Source organism: Taudactylus pleione, unplaced genomic scaffold (assembly GCF_031769625.1).
Source record: "Taudactylus pleione unplaced genomic scaffold, aTauple2 ptg000184l, whole genome shotgun sequence".
Taxonomy (NCBI): domain Eukaryota; kingdom Metazoa; phylum Chordata; class Amphibia; order Anura; family Myobatrachidae; genus Taudactylus; species Taudactylus pleione.
In genome coordinates this window covers 6,841,636-6,867,220 of record NW_028284586.1, presented here as the reverse complement: position 1 = coordinate 6,867,220, position 25,585 = coordinate 6,841,636, and positions in this window count along the sequence as shown.

The window sequence follows — 25,585 nt, the reverse complement described above, 5'->3', positions numbered from 1 at the left end:
AACAGGGGGCAGTACTACTGGGGACATTGCATATGGGGCACTACTACTAGGGGCATTGCATAATGAGCACTGTATAAGGGGCACCACTACAGTAGGCATTGCATGAGGGGCTCTACTACTGGGGGCATTGCATAATGGGCCTTGTATAAGGGGCACTACTACTGGGGGCATTAAGGTGCAAATGGAATGGAAAAGAATTCTCCCAGAGTGACGAGAAACGGTGGTGTCATGTTGATACGCCCCCATTTTCTAGTGGCCTCGCCCCTTGTGGCATGTGGTCACACCCACGTTTTCGGCACGCACACATAGGATGGGGGCTCCATTTTTCATCTTGCCCTGGGCTCCAAATACCCTAGTTACGTCACAGATCACATCTTAGACACCCAACGCTAGCAGTCTCACGAGATCTGGTGCACCAAGAGGGGCTTTTTGATGTGACTGTAGTAAAGATGTGTAAGGACACAATTATACATGTGGCAGAACAGTTATCATACACTACCTTCATTACATTTGCCCTAGTGATTATACCAGCACTGGCTACCACTGGTCACCACATTATGTGTACCATAAGACTCAACCACATTACAGATGGAAAAGAAGAAATAATGTCAGGCCAGAAACCACACACAGGGCCTGATTCAGACTTGGGAATAGAGTGAGATCTCTCTCTCAACTGATCATCTTGGTGAAACCATGCTGCACTGCAGGTGGGGCAGATTTAAAATGTGCAGAGAGATTTAGATTTGGGAGGAGTGTTTCCAAACTGAACTCTAAATTGTAGAGTAATAATAAAGCTGTGCAGTATTTGTGGGCTACATGCAAACGCAGCCAGTATTTACCCCACATGTAAAAAAAGTATGTATTTACACCCCTTACATTGCAATATGGTTTGTTCAGGTTCACAGTTGAGAGAGAAATCTCACTCTATTCCCAACTCTGAATCAGGCCCACAGTACATACATACCGGGTCCCGTTTTTGCCGGGGATACATACTTATGTTTTCGCAGGGGATACATACTTATGTTATCCCCTCCCCACTTGTTGGTCACCCATCATTTAGTCTCTTCCAACTAGGGGGCATATTCAATTAGGTGCGAAAAGTCCCGTACTTATTCGCATGCCGGACTTTTCGTCGACATCGCAGGTTTTCCATACAAAAAAGTATCACGCTCATCCCCGCTTATCCCAGCATTCAATTAGAAATCGGCAAAAACGGGACCCGGCGAAAAAAGTGCTGTCCGATTTGGGAAAATCAGTCTGACACCCCCCAAAAGATGCACTGACATTGGGGATCACTCTAGATACCCCCGAATAGGCCTGCTGAAGGTATTTGGGGTACTTAAATGCTCTCAATAGCTGCTAATTAGCGTGTTTGCACAAGTGGTGAAGAATAGCATTTAGCAGTTTTTTTGTGCCAAAAATAAATAGTTCCAGCAAGTTTGGGATACATGAAAATGGGTGCAAGCATGGTTAAAAATCGCTAAAGTGAGGTTTTAAAAAAACGTAAAAAACGCACCTTCAGCAAGCACCTGCAATCAAAAAAACATCTGGGGCATACTTGGGGGACCCCCTGGAGTCTATTTTGCTAGTTTTTAAGTTTGTCCCCCAACTTTGGACTTTTTCGCCCCAAAACAAAAGTACTTTTTTGGGGTGAGCTAATGTATTTTTTACACTTTTTTTGATGCAGGTTACCTTTGGGCGGCTTTCCCAAGGCTGCAGGGGTGTTCATGCAACTTTGCACCCCAAACCCCCAATTCTGCACTTTTTTTTGCCTGCATTCAGAGGCGAATCTTTTCATTGGTTACGAGGCGCAGACTTTTCGCACCGGCGAAAAGTCTTTGGAATTGAATACGGGTATAAGTTTTCTCCTGGCAAAATGACGTCACCGGCAAAAACTTTTCGCCAAAAACGGCTTATTGAATACGGCCCTAGGACTCCTTCCTGCATGCATTTGTCTTTATATCCCTTCTCTATAGCTCTCTTACACTCTCCCCATCCCCTATCTCCCATATACACAGTATGGGACTGACACAGAGCCGCACTCTTCTGTGACCGCATTAGTGTCTTTTGCCGCAGTTGTATCTATTACTTTATACTAATGCTAGTATCAGCCCTTCCCGTATGTCTGACTGCCATGCCCACATAATGCATCTTTAGACGCTGCCATCGGCGCTCCAACTAAATGCACCTGCCCCATACTAGGAGCATATTCTCCATCAGAGTATGGCCTCCAATGTAAGTGTTTAAGCATCTGAGCTCATGTCCAGTTATGTGACATCAGACAGTATCTCTGTAATAGCCATCTCCTAGTCACAGCTCAGGAACACCCAATACATTTCCAATACATTTCTGAGATTGTATATCTCAGCTGTTACTGTGCTTCTTTACACACACACTGCGGGATGCATGCACTGCGTCTCGCAGTGCGACTTAAGGTAGGTACACACTGGAAAGATATATCTGCAGATGATGGTTGTTCGCCGCGGCCTCTGCAGCAAGTGTATGGGCGGTCGGCTGATCGCTCGTACACACAGCACAATGAGCAGATACATCTGCCATTGGCTGTGCTACACAACTGACCCGATATGTCTGTGAACGAAATAGTTCACAGACATATCGTCTATACACACTGGTCAACGTGCACACAATATATTGGCTGTTCAATTGAACGGCCGATATGTTGGCCAGTGTGTACCCAGCATTATAATCAGCCCTTATGGCTCTCTCTTTCTTCCCCCATGGGTATGATAATACTCTGAAGAGGCTGTGACTGGATTCCCAGGGGACACTGGGAAGTGACATCATGTGAGCAGCCAGTCCTATTGGCAGATGGAAACTAGAAGCAGCTGATGCATAGTGCAGTATGCAGCAGCTGCACACACCTTTAATCTTCAGGCTCCCATACATCAGCAATTGATTGTGGCAATTCTGCAATCTGCAATCGATTGTGTATAAAAATCTTTCCTTTTTTCAATCGATTGTGGCAATTCTGCAATCTGCAATAGATTGAAAAAGGGAAAGATTTTTATACACAATCGATTGCAAATTGAAGAATTGCTGCAATCAATTGCTGATGTGTGGGGGCCTTTCCTCTAGATCAGATTGCTCAGAAGACTTCTGTCTGCTGCAGAGAAACCAACAGATAGGAGGAGAGCCTGGCTGTAGGGGGAGGAAGTAAGCAGATATGTGCTATAGTAACTATGCAGTGGCTGCCTGGTATTCACATCATAGCAAACAACCACCTTTATAAGGGTCTTAGATCTGTGAATTATGGTCCCATAAACATGGCACAACCTGTACTGCACTGATGCCCCCAGTGACCTTACCTGCGCTGTGTCACCACTGACTTTATCAACATTTTTCCTTTCCCTTGATTACCTTTCTATGTGTAAGAATAACCATTATTGGCCACCCTCCCCCCTTACATCAGAGCAGCTGCTAATACTTTCTTTATGTAGAAGTACCAGCAGGGAGATGAGTGAGGGGGTCACGGGTGGCAATTTGTGTGTGTGGAGAAGTTGGCGCTACCTGCTGGGTCTCGGGGGAATCAGCTTCGGAACTAGCCATCCCGAGCCGTCATGACAGGGGCAGAGCCAGAGCCTGCTGTGTTTATTCAGAGCCACCTGTCACAGCTACTGGGCATCTCTGGATAAACACAGGTGGCTCTTGCTCTGACCATGCATGATGCTGAGACCCAGCAGGTAGCCCCTACCTCTCCACACACACAAATTGCCACCCATGACCCCCCTCCCCCTATTTCCCTGTTGCTACTTCTACATAAAAAAGTATTAGCAGCTGCTCTGATGCGGGGTAGGGGAAAGGGTAGGCCTGCTGTGCCACATCCAGCAGGTGGCGCCCCTATGCACTTGCCTCACGCGCCTAGTGGGAAATCTGCAATCTAGTAAGATATTCCATGTACACAACTAATTCTGTATCTATAGAATCCTCATGGAGAACAGAATCTGGAACATTACAATAATGTTACATTTCTTCTTTGACAGATTCTACGCTGCAGAGATAGTCTCCGGTCTCCAGTACTTCCACATGATGGGCTTTATACATCGGTAACTACCTTTCTTTCCATATATCATTAAATATAGAAGAAATGTCACTTTTAGGATTTCCATGTTCTTCACAGAAATAACTGTTCTTACAATGGGAAATTAATGAAATGAAAACCTTATAAAACAAAACAATAGTTAGCAATGCATTAAGTGTTAAGTGTTGCACCCAGAGGGCATAATGTCATCACCGAGCAACTAGGTTACTGCTCGGAAGGAAGCTCCAGTACTGATCCCAAGACACTATGGGAGAAATCTTGATGTCTTTCACAACACAGTGTAGGAGCCAGAGTAGGGTGCAGGTTGTTGCTGCGGGTGAACATGGCCAGTTCCATCCCAATGGCTACCCACCCTATGTGATGGCCCCGCTGCATCACCTCCTTACAGCCCTGCCTCCCAACATTGAAGTTGTGCAGATTGGGACAGTGGTGTAACCATGTAATGAAGGGGTGTGGCTGTGTCTCAGAAGAGTATGGCCATACCTCCATGGTGTGGAGCAATAGGCTGGCCTTTATGTCTCTCCAGTGAACCTCCTACCACCCTGTCACTGCCACATGCACCTTTGGCAGAGCACAGCAAAAGGGAAAAGTGATGCCTCCCAACTATAACACTAAAATTGGGCAATTGGGAAGTATGCTATTAGTATATATGTGGACCCGAATATGTTTGGCTCCCATAAGCTTGTTATCCTATACTGAATAACTACACAAGTGCAAAGTACAAAAATACTGGGAAGTCATAATCTGTGCACAGAAAAACAATACTCTTTATTAACTACTGAAAAGAGTAAAATAATCCTTTATCAGTATAATAATAGACTATATGAGTCATAGAAAATGCGGACTTGTACTGCATACACCTTTACACAAACTGACCTATTTCTTCCCCAACCACACTACAAGGCGCACACCCATTCATCACAGCTGTTATAGAAAATCAGGGAACCCGTGTGCAAGATATTTGTATGTGCCCCCTCTTCCCAGTGAAATAAGGTGCTGGCGCCAGCACAGAAGACTGATGTCAGAGGGTTTGCTACCTTCTGCCCAGATGCACTGTACTTCACAGTCCTTGGTACTGTCTTCATAACATGGGACTGCCCTCATCCGGCCAGGTGTAATAGGCATTTATCCTCTAGGTGGCGCATGTTTCCACATTCATAAAATAACCTTACTCACTTATGATACTTTGTATTTCTCCAGTAAGTACTTGTTTTCAGTGACAGATGATGATCCACATTCTAAATGCAAAATGTCCATTTTACAGAGATATTAAACCGGAGAACATCCTCATTGATGACGCCGGCCATATCAAACTGGCCGACTTTGGGCTGGCAGTAACTACTATCCACGGAGCCACGGGCTATGCTGGAACACGAGGGTACATTGCCCCAGAGGTGAGGATGTAATAATATAGGGATGAGGTGGATTACTGCTATTCATATATGTAGAATCCTTGTAGTAAGCTAAATATGGAGGAATGAATTGCACATATACACAATTACCTCCATATTTACCTCTTCTTAATCAATTAGGGCCAAGCCCGGATGGTCATCATTACCATGCAGCATGTGCAATAATCAAATTGACCAACCTGATGATTCCCAGTATGCCCGTAATATGAACCAAAACACAGCAAACACCCAATTTACACACACAAACTGCCATACAATTTAGAGAGTAACGAGTGACTCTCAAGTAATACAGAAAGCAACCTAGTGATTCATATACCATGCAGAGAATTTCCTAGTGACTGATATACAATACAGAGAGCATCCTAGTGAATGCCATACAATAGAGAACATTCTTGTGACATCACACAAGTAAAAGCATCCTAGTAACTGATATACAGAGAGCAATCCAGTGACTGTCATACAATAGTGAGAGCAAAGTAGTCACTGTCATACAATATACATATAATTCTAGTTACTGAAATCCAATAGGTCCTAGTGACCTATATATAGTACAGATAGCATTCTTGTGACAATACACTATAGAGCATCTTAGTGACCGCCATACAAAAGAGCCTGTGACCATAACAAAAAACAGAGAGAATCATTTGACCACAATACAAAATAGAGCAGACTAGTGATAATATGTAATACAAAGATCACCTTTGTGATTGCTACATAATATTATCCCCTCATCATTAATGAAGCCCTCCTCAAAATCAGTAAATCTTTAGTTTCAACATCATTAACACCTTTATAATCATTAGCTCTCACATCCCATAATTAAGTAATCCTCACATCAATTAATTCTATTTATATTCATTAGCGTTTCAATACCACTCAGATTCTCCTGATAATACTGAAATGTGTGCAGTGTCTGGTCCTGTAAATGTTTGCCAGTAATTGTGGACCCAGTATGTCATTAAATGGTATACATGCACTGAGCTTTCATTCATCTGACATGTATGATCCGATGTTCTCAATCTGCCATCTGGTCACAGACAAATTTGTTGCAGTGAATATTAATATTACACTTTGGGAAACACACTTAATGCAGTGAGGTGTTTCCTTACAATGACAGAATGCCAGAGATTGCCATAGAAGGGGGATTGAAGAAGATTGTATAGAAGGGGGATTACACGTATATATCATCTCTTAGTATGTAAGCTCCTACAGGCAGGGCACTTCTCAGTCTGTTTTTCCTAGCACACCCCATGTTACCAGTGCTCGTCTCCTTCTCCCCATCATTGCCTCTGACTCTGCCTGCTCGCCCATACATTGGGTACAGCATCACTTAGTACTGAATGGAATCCCACCTGGGACTCCTGCTAGCGGAGTTGCCCTATCCTTGCCCTGCTATCTGTCTGACCCAGTCTGTGGTGTGATATTGTTTGGTACTTATTTTATATACTTAGTCGGGTCTGCTATGGGTGGCTTGATGATGTGATTTTCCTTGAAACTCATCATTGTGGTGACATCCTTTACAATGCCAGGAATTGCGGTACTGTATAGCGGAGAGGGCGCCATAATGATGAAATTGCAGCACACCCAAAATCTTTGCTGCCCCCCTCCCAGAGACTGCAGCCAACATATCAGTAGTTATGATACATTGTACTTTATAATTTACTTTCATGTAGTATTATGTACTGCCCTTTCTCGTGTCCTGTATGTGAGTATTGTACAGTGCTCACTGCCCAGTTGTGTTCTCCTATTTATAATACCGTCTAACCTAGTGACCTGTTTTCCTCTTATTGACAGATGCTCTCAGGACAGCAGTATGATGCCGGGGTAGATTGGTACGCCTTTGGCGTGGTATTGTTCCAACTTACCACGGGAAAACCCTGGCTCTGCTGCAAGCTCTCTGTGTTGCCTGGCTACCACCTAAGCCCTATTACACAAAACATCCTTGAACAGGTCAGTGTGAGTAGATACTTAGGATTCGGTACTAGGTACAAGAATATCATGAACAATATTTCCCCATGGTCAGTATGTTGTATCTATAAAACTCTCATTCTCTAATACTTGTCATGTAGTTATTCTTGTTATGAATGATCAGGCAGCGATATATGGAGAATCTATCTATATTACATACATCACATTATTGGTTCCACCTATCTGACACTCATAAACAAATGGTGGCTGAAGAAAACTCCAAGTCAGAACAATCAGTGCTGCAGGAGTCACTTTACCACTGACATATTCTATCCTAAACTAGATGCACATCCTCTGATTAGGGTAAAAGATTAATGCTTTCTTGTTTGACTAAATTACATTGCTGCCAAATATGTAGGTATAAGGGATCAAATTATAGTTGAACTGCATTTTAGTTGCATTCATGTTGTTTTTTTCAGCTCCTGTGTACAGATCCTCAGATGCGTCTGGGAGTAAATGGAGAAATTTGTTATCATCCTTTCTTCGCGGGTATTGACTGGTATGCGTTAGAAGAACTGCGCGTACAGCCTCCATTCATACCCGGCAGAGTAAGTGCATAGAACTGGAAGGTACCATATAGGAATCTCATCATGTTCACCTGCTAATCACAACCCTCATTAGATTATGGGAGTCATGGGATGGATAGTCTGATCCTTTCATGGGGAGAGGTGCTGGCATTATGTTGTGTTACCAGACACTGGGCTTTTTTTTTTTTTTTAAATCACATTTTATTGAATTTTCAAATAGACACTGGGCTTCAAACACCAAATATTCTTATTTGAGTGTCATAACAAGATAAACTGCAGCACGTGTGACGTGTGTGCATAAGGGTTAGTCAAAACAAAACCACGAGGTATGTCTAAGAATGACATAATTCCCTCATAATTATAACTCTCACTTCCTATTAGACACCCATATCTGCCACCACTAAGATTTGGCTCAAAGCTAATTCTTTAGGAAGTCTCATTTGCTCTCTAACTTATCTCAAAATAAAATATCAACCTAATTTAATCAGTTATTGTAAACCCAATAATCTGCCTTGTGTGTAGCAGCATAACAACCCAGCCTATCGCACATGCATAGCATATTTAAGAATTCTATAGTATGCTTTAAGAATGCTATTAAATGCCGTTTAAAACGACAAAGATAACTCAACATACTAAGTAAACAAAAAGAGAATAAAATATTGATATCAGTCATTTACGTCAGTCCCTAGGGGAGGTTACAATTTATGTTCACTATCAAATGAACACACACACACACAAACTAGGGTTATTTTTATGTCAAATACCAACTAACCTACCAGTATGTTTTTGAAGTATTGGAGGAAACCCATGCCAACTCAGGGAGAACATACAAATTCCACACAGATCAGCAATGACTTGGAATTAAATTCATGACCTTAGTGCTGTGAGACAGTAATGCTATCCACTATGCCATCCACTGTTGCCCACAAATGGTGTAGTGTTTCCTAAAGCATAATGAAGTGTTAATAATAGTAAATAAACAAAATATAAACATGTGCACAAAGGTATATTGAGCATGAACAAGTTAGATAAATTATTTGGAAAGATTCTGGATGTCTCCCCCTTCTTAATAAGGTTAGTAACCAAGCATGACAGAAGTCATATGACTGATTCTACTAATTACATGATGTCAGAGAAGTTTGGAAATATGAATTATGAAAAGTATTGCTTTGATGTACACTGGTTCCTGTATAAAAGATAAAGTACTTGGGAGGGATCACAGCTATTCTTGTCAGTACTCACAGCATCTGGACATACCATTAGCCATAGGTAACATCCTGATCTTATCATGTAGCTGGCTTCCAGGCCTCTCTGCATAGACAATCCCTGCTGACTTACAGCAGATTTCTAAAGGATCTTCCAGACATATTACTCCCAGTAGTAATGGCTCACAGGGCTGTCTTACAAAACCATATAATTGGGAAGGAATTGGTATGAAATACCGACAGTCGGGACCCTGGCGGTCAGAATCCTGATGCCAGGATCCCCACAGGGTTAACATGCCGACACTTGGTGGTCGGTCTGCTAACCCTTCCCCTCTCCCTACCTTAACCCTAACTCTTTTGTGCCTATCACTAACCTCCCCCCTAGTGCCTGAACTTAACCTTCCCCCTCTCCACACCTTAAACTTAGACCTCCCCCTAGTGCCTAACCCTCCCCCCACCCCACTACTTACCTTCATCATCCCGACAATCGGGATGCCGGCGTCGGGATTCTGTATGGAATCGGGATTCTGGCACCAGTAATGTAAGCATTGGCATTCCAAGTGTCGGGGTGCTGAATATAAACCATTGGAGTAGTAAGCATCAGATCATGACAAATGTGTAAAACAGTATTAATGTCACTGCTGTAATTGGTTATGCTTCCACTATAGGTAAAAATATATATGCTAAACAGGAAGAAAAAAAATTGTATTTTCATGCAGCTCTAGTTACACGTAAACATTAGTTATCTTGTGTGTCCAGGAGATTTTCCATCACTTCCCTCATGTGAAATTTGTCTGATTGTCTTGTACCTGCAGCCACCAAAGAAAGGACTTCCACCTCCCCAGATGCTTGAGGAATGAATACAACACACAGGAGTGGGCATCCCTCGGTTCCATTAATTAGAAGCTGCCGTTCAAGATCCAGACTGCTTAAAAACACCCGGCCCCTCCGTCAGCCCGAGTTATATAAGGTGGCATAACATCGCCCGTCATCAGTTGAAAGACCTATATTCTCCAAAGCCCTCAAAGTACTGGAGGCAGAGATTGAGGCTCCCACAGTATCTAATAAAATAAGTTAAGTAAATACTGTATTGTAAAAAAAAAATCTTATTTCCTTAGGCAAAATATTATTAAAACTAGTAATAAATATAAAATAATATATAAAATAAAAATTAGCAATAGTAAAATATTAAAAAATAGTAATTAAAATTTGGATCTAAATTTTCTGTTTAAATGTTTTATGTGCATTTTTATTCTTTGTACCATTAGTTAAACACATTATATTATAAATTAAATTACTTTATATTTACTCTATCAATTTTAATATCTAAAGTAACTTAAAGAATAAATAACATCTAAGGAGTGAGATTGGCTGGCTAGTGAGGGGAGGTGGAGGCCAGACCTTTAAATAACATCAGAGGTGTGAGATTGGCTGGCAAGTCAGGGGAGGTGGAGGTCAGACCCTTAACTAAAATGATTAATTTAGGTTAATTTGTTGTTAATGTTGCATATATATATATATATATATATATATATACACACACACAATACAAAAGTAAAATACTACATAACAGATAATCAAATTTCTCTACATTTAGACAAAACAAAAATAATAATAAATGTAATAGTATAATTTGTTTTATGTTGTGCAAATATCTTTATGCATGCACATTTTATTTAATAAACATGTTAGATTAAATATTAAAGTAGATAAATATTGATAATTTAAATATTGTATAATAATTTATATATTCAATAACATCAGAGGAGTGAGATTGGCTGGCTAGTCAGGGGAGGTGGAGGCCAGACCCTTAACTAAAATGCTTAACTTAGGCCAATTTGTTATGTTGTATAAATATGCAAAAGTAAAATACTCTATTGTAAATAATACAATTAATTTTATATTTAGAGAAAATTACGTTAATATGAATAAAAATATTAGTTTTTATATGAACCTAACCTAAACATATGGTGTACAAATACATTTTATATGGTGTTCAAATAAATTTAAGCATGAACATTAATATTTAATATAACATGTTTATTAAATATTAAAGTCAGGGGAGGTGGAGGCCAGACCCTTAACTAAAATAAATAAATAAATATAAAATTTTTATAACAAATATCTTTAGGCATGCACATTTTATTTAATGTACAGGTTAAATTATAAATTAAAATAGTTTACAATATTTACATTATCAATTTTATTATTTATAGCAATTTATAAAATGAATAACATCAGAGGAGTGAGATTGACTGGCTAGTTAGGGGAGGTGGAGATGGAGGCCAGACCCTTAACAAAAATGTTTAATTTAGGCCAATTTGTTATGCTGTATACATATGCAATAGTAAAATACTATATTGTAAATAATAAAATTATTTCTATATTTATAAAAAATTAACTTAATATTAATGTAATAATGAATAAAACAAGTATAATATTTACATGTTGTGCAAATATTTTTAGGCATGCACATTGTATTTAATAAACATGTTAGATTATTAAACTAGTTGAAAAATTAACATTAATTATGTATACATTGTATAATTATATATTGAGAAACCTTAGAGGAGTGAGATTGGCTGGCTAATCAGGGGAGGTGGAGGCCAGACCCTTAACTAAAATTAAAATTTAGGCCAATTTGTTAATTTGTATAAATATGCGATTGTAAAATATTATATTGTAAATAATCAAATTATTTCTATATTTAGAGAAAAGAAACCTAATAATAAATATATTTTGTATGTTGTGCAAATATCTTTACACATGCACATTTAATTTAATCAATGTTAGATTCAAATTTTAAAATAGTTTAAATATTTAAATTGATAATGTAAATATTGTATAGTAATTTATATAATGAATAACATCAGAGGAGTGAGATTGGCTGGCTAGTCCGGGGAGGTGGAGGCCAGACCCTTAACTAAAATGGTTACTTTAGGTCAATTTGTAAATAGAAATTAAAATTTGCATCAAAATTTTCTGTTTACATTTTTTGATGTGCATTTTTATTCTTTGTAGCATTAGTTAATTAAACAAGTTACATTGTAAAATAAATTACTTTAGATACTAACATTTATATGGTAAATATTATATAGTTAACTAAAGAATAAATAACATCTAAGAAGTGAGATTGGCTAGCTAGTAAGGGGAGGTGGAGGCCAGATCTTTAAATCAGAGGTGTGAGATTGGCTAGCTAATCAGGGGAGGTGGAGGCCAGACACTTCACTAAAATGGTTAATTTTGGTCAATTTGTAAATAGCAATTTAGTTAACTAAAGAATAAATAACAGCTAAGGAGTGAGATTGGCTCGCTAGTCAGGGGAGGTGGAGGCCAGACCTTTAACTAAAATGGTTAATTTAGGTCAATTTGTTGTTAATGTTGCATACCTGTACATTAGTAAAATACTACATAGTAAATAATCTAATTTTTCTACATTTAGAAAAAAACAATTTTAATACATGTAATAGTATAATTTTTTTATGTTGTGCAAATATCTATAGGCATGCACATTTTATTTAATAAACATGTTAGATTAAATATTAAAGTAGATAAAAATTGATAATTGAAATATTGTATAATAATTTATATATTCAATAAAATCAGAGGGGTGAGATTGGCTGGCTAATAAGGGGAGGTGGAGGCCAGAACCTTAACTAAAATGTTTAATTTAGACCAATTTGTTGTTAATGTAGCGCATGTATATATATATATACACATACAATCATAAAATACTATATTGTAAATATTCCCATTTTTCTATATTCAGACAAAATAAATAAAATTAATAGTATCATTTACATTTTTATATGTTGTGCAAATATCTTTAGGCATGCACATTTAATTTAATGTACAGGTTAGATTATAAATGAAAATAGTTTAAATAATAAAATTGATAATGTAAATATTGTATAGTAATTTGGAATTTAATTTTCTTTAGGGCGTATGGCAAGGGGGGGACACGGATAGCCCATTCTTTTTTTTTGTTAATATTTGAACAGAGTGGTACACAGTTCTGAACAAAAACTTTTTATTAACTTTTTCTCTGTAATTCTTTTTAATTTTGTTCAAATGTATTTTGTATTCTATATGTGTTGGTTATTGGATGATTACTTTTTTTAAGCCAAGATGACCACATTATACGAAATTCCAAATGATTCACTATGACCATTTCATACTGAATAATGATAGTTATTTGTATTTTGCCTTGAGAGGTCCAGATGTTATTTCTACAAATACGTATAATTTATTATACCTAACCAACTCTGTATGGCCATGTTCAACTATGAATGTATTTTTGATGTTCAGTGCTTTGAATGACAATAAAAACTTTTTCTTGAAAAAAAAAATATATTGTATAGTAATTTATATAAAGAATAACATCAGAGGAGTGAGATTGGCTGGCTAGTTAGGGGAGGTGGAGGCCAGACCCTTAACTAAAATGTTTAATTTAGGCCATTTGTTGTTAATGGTATGCAGACGGGAAGCCGGCGGACATAAAACCGACGGCCAGCTTCCCGAAGCTGGGAGACCGGCATCCCGATCGAAGTGATGCCGGGCGCCGCTGCGGACAGCCATTAGGTTTAGGGCTCCCTGGGGGACTTAGGGTTAGGCACCCCCCAGGAGGTTAGGGTTAGGCTAGGGGAAGGGAGGGTTAGGCACCCCGGGGGGACTTAGGGTTAGGCACCCCCCCGGGGAACTTAGGTTTAGGCAGCAGGGAAGGGGGGGTTAGGTTTAGGCACTTAGAGGGGGGATTAGGGTTAGGCACTGGGGGTAAAGTTAGGGTTAGGCACCCTTAAGGAGGGTTAGGGTTTGGGGGGCAGGTTAGGTTAGTAAATACTTACGTGGGGACGATCAGGATTTTCACCCATGTCGGGCACCCGCTGTCGGGATTTCAACCGCCAGGATTCTTACCGATTCCGTTGTTAATATTATATAAATTTGTAATAGTATAGTACTATGGGCCATTTTCAATTAGACGCAAAAAGCCGTTTTCTGCGAAAAAGTATCGCGGGTGACGTGATTTCGCCAGGCGGAAACTTTTCACCATATTCAATTGCAAAGACTTTTTGCGTATGCTAAAGTCAATGCAATGTAATAGGCAGACAAGTTTCGCCTATGAATAGCAGGTGGAAAAAAGTGCAGAATTGCGGTTTTGGGGTGCAAAGTTGTGGAAACCACTCTGCACCCTTGGGACAGCCCCCCAAAGGATACCTGCGTCAAAAAACCCTAAAAAAAACAAGTGAGGAACACCCCAAAAAATTTGTTTAAAAATGAGGGTGAAAAAGTACAAAGTGGGGGTACATACATAAAAAGTAGCAAAATAGACTTTTGGGTGGCCTACAAGTATGTGGGAGGTGTTTTTTAGATTGCAGGTGGTTGCTGAAGGTGCGTTTTTGGTGGCACTTAAAACTTCACTGTAGTGATTTTAAACCATGCTTGCACCAGTTTTTAAGTACTCCAAATTTGACTACTACTTATTTTCACCAAAAAAAACTGCTTAATGCTATTCTACACCACTAGTGCAAAGACACTATATAGAGGCAATTGAAAGCACTTAAGTACCCCAAATAGCTTCAGGGGGTCTAATCAGGGACATCTATACTGATACCCAATGTTAGTGCATCTTTTGGGGGGTGTCAGGCTGATTTCCCCATCTCTGACAGCACTTTCGCCTGTTTGAGAATCGCCGGGACGAGTTTTCGCGTCCTTTGGAATTGAATACGGCGAATAGCGGCGGGGTGCCCGATAATTTTCCGCAGCCAAAACACGTGATGTAGGCGCAAACTAGATTCAGCCAACAGCAGCGAAATTATTGCGGCTAATTGAATATGGCCCTATATTTAAAATGATCGCATTATTTCTATATTTAGAGATAATAAACTTGATAAATAAGTTATATAAATTTCTATATGTTGTGCAATTATTATCGTTACTACAAAAGACAAACATTTTTAATGAACATATTAGATTAAATATTATAATAGACTAAATATTAAAATTGACCATTTAAATATTGTAAAGTAATTTATATAATGAATAATAGCAGAGGAATGAGACTGGCTGACTAGTCAGGGGAAATGGTAGCCGGAACTTTAATGAAAATTTTTAATTTAGACCACTTTGTTGTTTGATTATTTTGGATAAATATACATTAGTAAAACAATACTGTGACAGCTGGCTGGCTCTCTTACATAGGAAAGCACATAGGAAACTCCTATACAAGGAGCTACATTACATTCACACCAAATGGAGATGCAATAAAAGCATGGTACATCCTCCTATATATAATTAAACATAGTTCACCAGGCTGAGACAGATTATTTATCTTCCCCAAGGCTAGGGGTTCTCAAACTTTCTTGAATCACGGCGCCCTATGGTATCAACATTTCTTTTACAGCACCCCTAGGCCAAAAGGTTCTGGTTTAGAAATTCAGCAAAAATGATTACATTAAGTAAATTGTGCTGATTTGCCACACTTAGGTTATGTTTGCCCACATATTTATGATTGGCATCTATCAGCTCTGGTTTTCCCTGTCACACTGACCATGAATAATTTAATTTAGTACCCCATGGCACCCAGTTTGGGAACCATTGCCCTAGGCAGTAAACTGGTTTGTGCATCCCCTCAGATCTGTCAATGCCAAAAATGACTTTCTCATGGAATTCCCTGGTACCTTCCCGCCATACACATTACATACTCTCTACATTTACATATTCACCATTATGACACATATAGCGCTTGAATCAGAGTTGTACACTTTTTGCACAGCAGCTGCATCTTTGGACGCAGCTGTTGTGCTAAAATATACTAATGCCGCAGTAGGTGTCTTGTGTAAATAGGTGCCTCCTGCCAGCTTCTGTGATCTGCTGCTGTGTTCCTTTTCCTCATCACCTAATCCAGACACATTGACACTCACTCACCTGCAACCCCAGTGGCCCCACTCATCAAGAGTTGTTTAAAATCCTCTTCTTAACTCTACAACAGGTAACTCTGTTGATCCTGCAGTGCTGGGCACTGCTTGCAGATACTGATGTTTATGCCAGTTCATTGTGCTTACCGGTAGTCCAGCTCTGTCACATGAGGGTGTCAGAGAACTACAGTATGTGCTATGTCATGGTAGGAGGAGCCCAGCACATAACAGAGATGCTGGAGCAGTGCAGCACATGACCTTGACTGGTTTATGCATAATGCTGTGCACTGTAAAATATAGCTACCTGCAGAACTGGATCAGGTGCACGTGGTTCCCCATTCACAAGCAGAATAGCGTGAAGTGGATCAGACTTTATCATTGTGCCTGCAAGTTGGACTGTAGGGTATTACCCTTAAATTGTTACTGTTCCGCCAGATGCTGACATATTGCAAACTGTACTGCTCTTCTGCTACCTGGTCTTGCAGTTTACATTACCTGTAAGTTCTGAAATGTTGGCTCTGTTGCTGCTTTGGCAAATTTTGAATGTTGGAGTCTTATTGTTAAAAGGCATAGAAGCGATTCACCTCTTGTCAAGCTGAGCAAAAAGTGTACACTAGGGGGCAGACTCGCCTTCGCAATTATCTTCCCATTACCAGTGGCAGATTCTGTTCACACCTCAGATTCTACATCTGCCTCTTAAAGTTAAAATGTGAAAGTCAATGGTTAAAAAGGCCCCAGTGGCTATCATGCCTAATTCAATCTGCCACTAGGTCTCCCTCATCCAACTAGCCCAGACATTAAATCAAAAGCAATCATGTTGAATAAATATACCTCCTTCCCTACAAGAGCCTCTTGAAACCTTTAATATTCCCTGAAGCCTGACATAACATAAATAACCTCTTCAGTGTCCATATAAAAGTAACATATAGACTGTAGAAACAAGTTGACTTTTAAAGTGTTTGGAGAACACAGGAACTGATACTGCGTTTAGAATGTAACTGTATTTTTATTTGCAATATTTGATGCATCAATAAGTAATAAGACTGTATAGTTTTCTCCCATTTTCTTCACCATATAGCACAGGATTATGCTGAAGAGAGGCACAATGAAATTTGGAAGATTACAATAATAATATATATTTAAACTAGGGGTGAGCAGGTTCGGATTTCTGAAATCCGAACCCCCCCGATCCGAGGCCGATCCGAGTCAGGCTCGACTTTTCCCGCCTGACTCGGATCTGAAATCGAGGCAAAACGTCATCATCCCACCTTCCGGGTCTCGCGGGTTTTGGATTCTATATAAGGTACCCGCGTCGGCGCCATTTTTTCACTCGGCTGTGGACAGTGAAGAGGGAGGGTGGGAGTTAGGGCTGGCTGGGCTGTGTAGTGTAGTGTAGTGTAGTATAGTGCAGTGTAGTGTTGTGCTGCGCTGTGCTGCTGTTGTCCCTAGGGGCTGTGTCCACTCCTCCAAAGTCCATAGGGGCTGGCTGTGTTGTGCTGTGCTGCTGTTGTCCATAGGGGCTGTGTCCACTCCTCCAAAGTCCATAGGGGCTGGCTGTGTTGTGCTGTGCTGCTGTTGTCCATAGGGGCTGTGTCCACTCCTCCAAAGTCCATAGGGGCTGGCTGGGCTGTGTTGTGCAGTCAGTTGTCCATAGGGGCTGTGTCCACTCCAAAGTCCTGTGCAGTGTCCCAGTCCTAAAGGGGTGCTGTAGTGTTGTCCAGGGGGTGCTCTGTCTATCAGGGGTGCTCCCCCCAAGTGCAAAAACAAAATATATTTTTTCTGTGTGTGAATTGTGTGCGCAGTAGCCGCACGTGTATCAACAAAGTAGCGCCAAGCGTGCGTCTGTCTGTCATAAGTAAAGGGCCGGCTGGCTTGACCGTTAAAGGGTGCTGTAACCCCCAAAGTGCACTCCAAACAAAATAAAAAAATATTTTCTGTGTTTGTGAATTGTGTGCACTGTGGCTGCACGTGCATCAACAAAGGAGCAGCGCCAAGCGTGCGCCTGTGTCCCATAAGTAAAGGGCTGGCTGGCTTGTCCGTTAAAGGGTGCTGTAACCCCCAAAGTGCACTCCAAAAAAAATAAAAATATATATTTTTATGTGTTTGTGAATTGTGTGCACAGTAGCCGCACGTGCATCAACAAAGTAGCGCCAAGCATGCGCCTGTCTGTCATAAGTAAAGGGCCGGCTGGCTCGTCTGTTAAAGGGTGGTGTAACCCCCAAAGTGCACTCCAAACAAAATAAAAAAATATGTTCTGTGTTTGTGAATTGTGTGCACTGTGGCTGCACGTGCATCAACAAAGGAGCAGCGCCAAGCGTGCGCCTGTGTCCCATAAATCTGTTAAAGGGTGGTGTAACCCCCAAAGTGCACTCCACAAAAAATAAACAATTCTTTTTTTTCTGTGTTTGTGTGCGAAATATATGTGCAGTAGCCGCATGTGCATCAACACAGCAGCAGCACCAAGTGTGCGCCTGTGTCATAAGTCCAGGGCCGGTTTGGACATCTGGTCCGGACTGAAGGACGTGCCAACAATTTCTGACATGTCTACTGTCACTGCATATGATACTGTCACCACTGAATGGTGGAGGAATTATTTTCTGTGTTTGTGAATTGTGTGCACTGTGGCTGCACATGCATCAACAAAGGAGCAGCGCCAAGCGCGCGCCTGTGTCATAAGTAAAGGGCCGGCTGGCTTGTCCGTTAAAGGGTGCTGTAACCCCCAAAGTGCGCTCCACAAAAAATAAAAAATTTTTTTTTTTCTGTCTTTGTGAATTGTGTGGGCTGAAGCCGCACCTGCATCCTCAAAGCAGCAGTGACAAGCATGCGTCTGTCTGTTAAAGGGTGGTGTAACCCCCAAAGTGCGCTCCACAAAAAATAAAAAATTATTTTTTTTCTATCTTTGTGAAATGTGTGGGCTATAGCCGCACCTGCATCCTAAAAGCAGCAGCGACAAGCATGCGTCTGTCTGTTAAAGGGTGGTGTAACCCCCAAAGTGCGCTCCAACCAAAATAAAATAATCTTTTTTTCTGTGTTTGTGTGTGAAATGTATGCGCAGTAGCCGCACCTGCATCCTCAAAACAGCAGCGACAAGCGTGCGTCTGTCTGTTAAAGGGTGGTGTAACCCTCAAAGTGCGCTCCACAAAAAATAAAAATTCCTTTTTTTTCTGTCTTTGTGAATTGTGTGGGCTATAGCCGCACCTGCATCCTCAAAGCAGCAGCGACAAGCGTGCGTCTGTCTGTTAAAGGGTGGTGTAACCCTCAAAGTGTGCTCCAGAAAAAATAAAAAATTCTTTTTTTTTCTGTCTTTGTGAATTGTGTGGGCTGTAGCCGCACCTGCATCCTCAAAGTAGCAGCGACAAGCGTGCGTCTGTCTGTTAAAGGATTACATTGGTGACAGCATCCAAGTAGGCATGTCAGACAGTCCGTACCTGTACTGGCAGGAAAAAGAGGCCCCTGTACAAACTGGCTCTATTTTAGCTGAGTTGCCCCACCTCCAGTGTGTACACCGAAAGAGTGTTTAGTGCAGCCGGGAACCTTGTCAGCGAAAGGCGTAGGAGCTTGCTTCCACAAAATATGGAGAACATGATGTTCATAAAAATGAATTATCAACTCTTCCAGGGAGACCAGCCTTCAGAACGTACAGAGGGACCTGTGGTGGTGGATTCCAGCGGGGACGAATTAATACTCTGTGAGGATGAGGATGTACACAACACTGAAGAGGGTGAGGAATCGGTGAATGAGGAGGATGAGGACGACATCTTGCCTCCGTAGAGCCAGTTTGTGCAGGGACAGATTAATTGCCAGCTTGTTTTGTGGGGGCCCAAATGAACAAATCATTTCAGCCACAGTCGTGTGGCAGACCCTGGCGTAGAATGATTGGTTTGTTAAAGTGTGCATGTCCTGTTTATACAACATAAGGGAGGGTGGGAGGGCCCAAGGACAATTCCATCTTGCACCTCTTTTTTTTCTTTGCATTATGTACTGTTTGGGGCCTAGTTTTTCAAACTGCCATCCTGTTTGCCACTGCAGAGTCACTCCTAGATGGGCCACGAGTTTGTGCCGCCCACTCGTGTCGCTTAGCATAGTCATCCAGCTACCTCGGTGCAACCTTTTGGACATAAAAACACTATTTTGAGGTGTGAGGTGTTCAGAATAGAATGGAAATGAAGGTTATTGAGGTTAATAATAGCATAGGAGCAGAAAAACCAACACATTCTGTGATTTTAGCTGTTTTTATGCTTTTGTTCAAAAAAATACAGATCCAAAACACAAAACCCAGAACCCAAAACACGGAAGGGTGGTTTTGGCAAAACCAATCCAGATCCCAAAACCGAAGAAAGATCCAAAACCAAAACATAAAACACGAAAAGTGGCCGGTGTACACCCCTAATTTAAACATTTGTTTGGATATTAAAGATTTAGGCCCGTATTCAATTTGGAGCGAAAGGTCCGTTTCGGCGATACTCTTTCGCCGATGACGTCATTTTCACCGATTTCATTCATCCCCGTATTCAATTTCAGTGTCTTTTCACCGGCGTGATAACGCAATGCAATGTAATAGGCAAAAAAGTTTCACCTATGAATACCCGGCGGAAAAAAGTGCATATTTGGAGTTTTGGGGTGCAAAATTGCGGCAACACCCCAAACCCTTTAAACTCCCCCCTTGACGCTACTTGTGTCAAAAACGCAAAAAAACCCACAAGAGAGACCCCAAAAAAGCACTTTGAAAAATGGGTGAAAAAAAATCAAAGTGGGGGTACAGAATCCAAAACTAGCGAAATAGCCTTTGGGGGGGTCTGGAAGTATGGGGGAGGTGTATTTTTGATTGCAGGTGTTTGCTGAAGGTGCGTTTTTAGCGCTATTTAATACTTTACTTTAGCAACTTATGCTTACACCCATTTTCATGTACCCCAAATTTGATGGGAATATTTATTTTCCCCCCCAAAAGTTGCAAAATGCTATTCTTCACCACTTGCTGGAAGTCGCAAAATAGCGCCTATTGAGTCCATTTAAAAACCCCAAATACCTTCAGCAGGGCTATTCGGGGGTACCCATAGTGATTCCCCAAGTCAGAGCATCTTTTGGGGGGTGTCAGGCTGATTTCCGCGAAACTGACAGAACTTTTCGCAGATTTCAGTTTCGCCGAGTCCCGTTTGCGCCGATTCCAAATTGAATGCGGGGATAAGCGGGGACAAGCGCGATACTTTTTCGCACCCAAAACCCGCAATGACGGCGAATAGTCCGGCAATGGACCTTGCGCTCCAAATTGAATACCTGCATGGAAGCATGCTATATAGGGTAGGATTCTGACATTTAGATTTGAGCTAGTACACTCCCCTCCCAAATCTAAGGGATTTATTTACAAAGAATAGAGTTGTAAAACCCAGTGCTTATCATGTTTATGCCCAACATTTAAAAGGTCAATGATTTTATTAGCAAAACACTGCTAGTAGAATCATTGCCCTTTTAAATTTCAAGCATAAACATAAACAGAAGTGCCAGGTTTTACAATCCGATGCTTTGTAACTAACTGCCCGGTTCCGCAGTGCATGCAAATGTTACGTGATCACATGCTGGCGCTGTATGCCTCTGCCTGATTGACAAGCAGAGGCGTTTAATGCGGGAACAGCCTGCATTCCCGGAGTGGCAAGCCCAGGATCTGTGTCTACAGATGTTGATTCCTGGCCTCACATGTTGGCCAGCCTGCATAAGCTGAGGCTTACTCAGTTGACCGGCGCCATCCAACATCACGACCGATGGTTGCGATGTTAAACCCAGGCTGAGACCTCTGTCGTAGTGCTAGAATCGCAGATGCAGCTGGGGGTGTCAGACGCCTCTTGCTGCATTTGCATTTTAGCAAGTGCGGAATTGCAAAGCTGCTTGTGTTTTCTGCTGAATTACCCCCTAAACCCCTAAATCTCTCTGCACATGGTTTTGCTAAGGTGCAAAGTTTTACTACTTTGTTCCCAACTCTTAATCAGCCCCACAATGAGTATTATAACAGGAGTGTGACTAGACGGCTAGTCAGGACTGGATCATGCCAGGACTTTATTAAAATGTTTTATTCACACCTATACTTTGTCTTTTAACTATTTTGTATAAATAAACTATAGTAAAATAATGTGTGAGTCAGCTGATGTCTCTGTTATAGAAAATTAAACATGGGAAACTAAACTGTTGTACATCTACAAGAAGTAACATCACTTTCACACCAAGAGGAGATGTGATCATTTCCAGGGTCTGTCCTCTTCTGTATCATTACATACAGTAACCCTCATCATGTACGTGACCTGCACCACAGCAGGCAGAGCCAGATTAGCGGGAGATGTACTATCGTGGCACTTATGCCGCTATAGCTATTCCTGCTTCGCAGGAAGTAGTAACGCCGAGATGTATTAACATCTTGGTCGCGGGTGTTTGAATAGGGAGAGAGGGACAACAAATAGGGAAGGGATACAGACACAATCACTCAGACAACATAGGCCCAGACCCCATAAACACTGGTGAACAAGATCATCAACCATAAAGATTAATCAAACATAGACCAAGGAATTATGAAAGACACATTTGTTAGATTTGGGTGTAGGGCTCAGAACCAGCAGGGACACAACTACATCCCCAAACACGCACAAAAGATAACTAGAAGCATTAGAGAAGTATGTAGGGGAGGGCAGGGACAAGGGCACAATGCCAAAAGCAGTATATACACCCACTCTGATGTCTGCGAGCAGCACCATACTGTCACAGAACCAGGTCACTCACTGAGGGTTCTCTGATCACTCCCATTCACGGCCTCAACAAATATATTTGTCAGGAAGGTGTACCTTAGGAAGCATCTCATGAACAATAAAAGGGTCCTCCAAACAACAGGACGTCTATATATATATATATATATATATATATATATATATTAGGGATGTGCAGGCTCGGATAGGTTCGAGTTTGCCCGCCGAGTTCGGATTTTTCCCTCCAGAAAACGGAACTCAGAAAGAGGCAAAACGTCATCATGCATGGACAAACATCATCATTCCTGGACTTTTTATGTTATTGTGATCTTGAGGACGGGACTCTGCGCAGTCCCGAAACATCGATAATTATTTATATAAAGAAATCTTTTGCAAAATCCTGGAGTGACCTGCGTGGGTTTGTACTTGATACTAAGTACTCTTCCAACTGTTTCTATCTATATATATATATATATATATATTACAAAAAACAAAAATATGAGGGCGCAAATTACAGCAATATTCCAATCATTGAATGGTATATAAAAATATCAAATATTTAACACAGTCAAAGGAATATCCAATGTAGTCTCTTAAAAGAGAAATTTTCAATCAAAGGTAGTCCACTTTTTCTCTTTATAGCACTGGACCAATTCGACGTAGCTCCAATTGGGCTTTTTCTAAAAAAAAGACCCACTCACCAAGAAAGACACCCAAGACAAATTGGCCCAATGACCTACTGTTAGATTTTTCAAAACAATATTTTTTATTAAAAACTGTCTAATAGACATATGTATAAAAATGTTTTATTATATAAAGTTCTTACACAATTTCTTCAATACAGAAGGTGGAATGGAACCTGGAATTCAAAAGAAGGTGGAATGGAATACCTTAGGGTATTATTTTGAAAATGACAATGACCCAAAGCATACTGCAAAAGCAACTAAATAGTTTTTAAGGCTAAAACGTGGAATGTTATGCAATGGCCAAGGCAATCCCTTGACCTGAATCCGAATTGAGCATGCATTTCACTTGATGAAGACAAAACTGAAGGGAAAATGCCCCAAGAACAAGCAGGAACTGAAGACATTTGCAGTAGAGGCCTGGCAGAGCATCACTAGGGATGAAACCCAGCGTCTGGTGATGTCTATGCGTTCCATACTTCAGGCTGTAATTGCCTGCAAAGGATTTGCAACAAAGTATTAAAAAGTGAAAGTTAGATTTAGGATTGTTTAGTTTGTCCCATTACTTTTGGCCCCTTAAAAAGTGGGAGGCACATATAGAAACCGTTGCAATTCCTACACCGTTCACCTCATTTGGATGTAATTACCCTCAAATTAAATCTGAAAGTTTGCAGTTAAAGCACATCTTGTTTGTTTGATTTCAAAGCCATTGTGGTGGTGAACAGAGGCCAAAATATGAAAATTCTGTCAATGTCCCAATATTTATGCACCTGACTGTATATGTGATACTGTCCCTTAGTATGTATTTGCCGTTACCCTGAAAGTCATAAAAAAATATGCGTGTGGTGTCATGCTTACACAGAGATTCTTACCTGTCAGAATAAATTGTGACTTCCTCTATATGCTACTCCGAGATGTGCGTCCTTCATACTTCAGCGGCAATACGCACCCAGCCTTTCCTGATCCGAAGTTTGAGCTTCAATCTCTGCCAAAAATAGACAACTGGTGTCTTGTGGTGCATTCTTTACACTCTCCCATCTGACGGCAATATGCACCCACAACGGTGCTTGTCCAGTCTGTAGCGGGCAGTTTCTGGTTGCACGCACTTCTGCAGCTGGGAAAAAACACTATTAAGGTGTCCATCTTTCAGGGTCCCTAATAGGTTTAGGCAAAATGAACAGTTTACTAACGCGTTTCACCCATGTTCGGCGTTTTACACATCCTCTATGAACTTAGCTTAATTTAGAACGTCCCACTAGAATCAAATTTTGACACCTTCAGTTGGAAGTGGAAATAAATATATTGGATGTAATCAGGTAGCTGATGGTCTAAATGCCGACCGCTGGCTTCCCGACTGTCAAATCCCGGCAAGGTACTGTTGACAGGCATAGAAATCCCAACGCCTCTCATTAGACCTACGCCGGGAGCCCAACGGCCGGCATGCTGAGCGAAGGTAAGCTGGGCGCAGACAGTCGCCGGGGGGAGGGTTAGGTGTCAGGGTCCCGGGAGGCCTTAGGGTTAAGCACCCCCCTGAGAGGGTTAGGTTTAGGCTAGGGGAAGGGGGGGTTAGGGTTAGGCACCCCGGGGGGGAGGAGAGGGTTAGGCACCCCCCCTTGGGAGACTTAGGTTTAGCCTGCAGGAACGGGGGGGTTAGGTTTAGGCACTAAGGGGGGAGGTTAGGGTTAGGCACCCCTAAGGGAGGGTTAGGGGGGGAAATAGGGCTAGTTATACTTACCTTATTAGCGATCGGGATCTTCACCCCTGCAGGGCATTCGTTGTCGGGATTTGAACCACCGGCCATGCGGCTGGCGGTAATACCTACTACACCCAAATATATTATGTGTAAGATACAATGCCGGTAGGTCCGGAGCATGTGCAGAGCCAAAACATGAAAGATACACTATGCAAACAGAGCATCAGCCCCACAATGTCTAAGTACACATTTGGGTCAATGCGGCAATGAAGAATGCGGCTGAGGACCGGAGAGGACTGCGGGGGAGGGAAGTAAAAGAGCGTCATGAAGTTTCCCCCCGCAGCCTCTTCCAACGTAGCAGGTAGGCCCTCCGTGAGGCTCACCATATACCCCCCTCC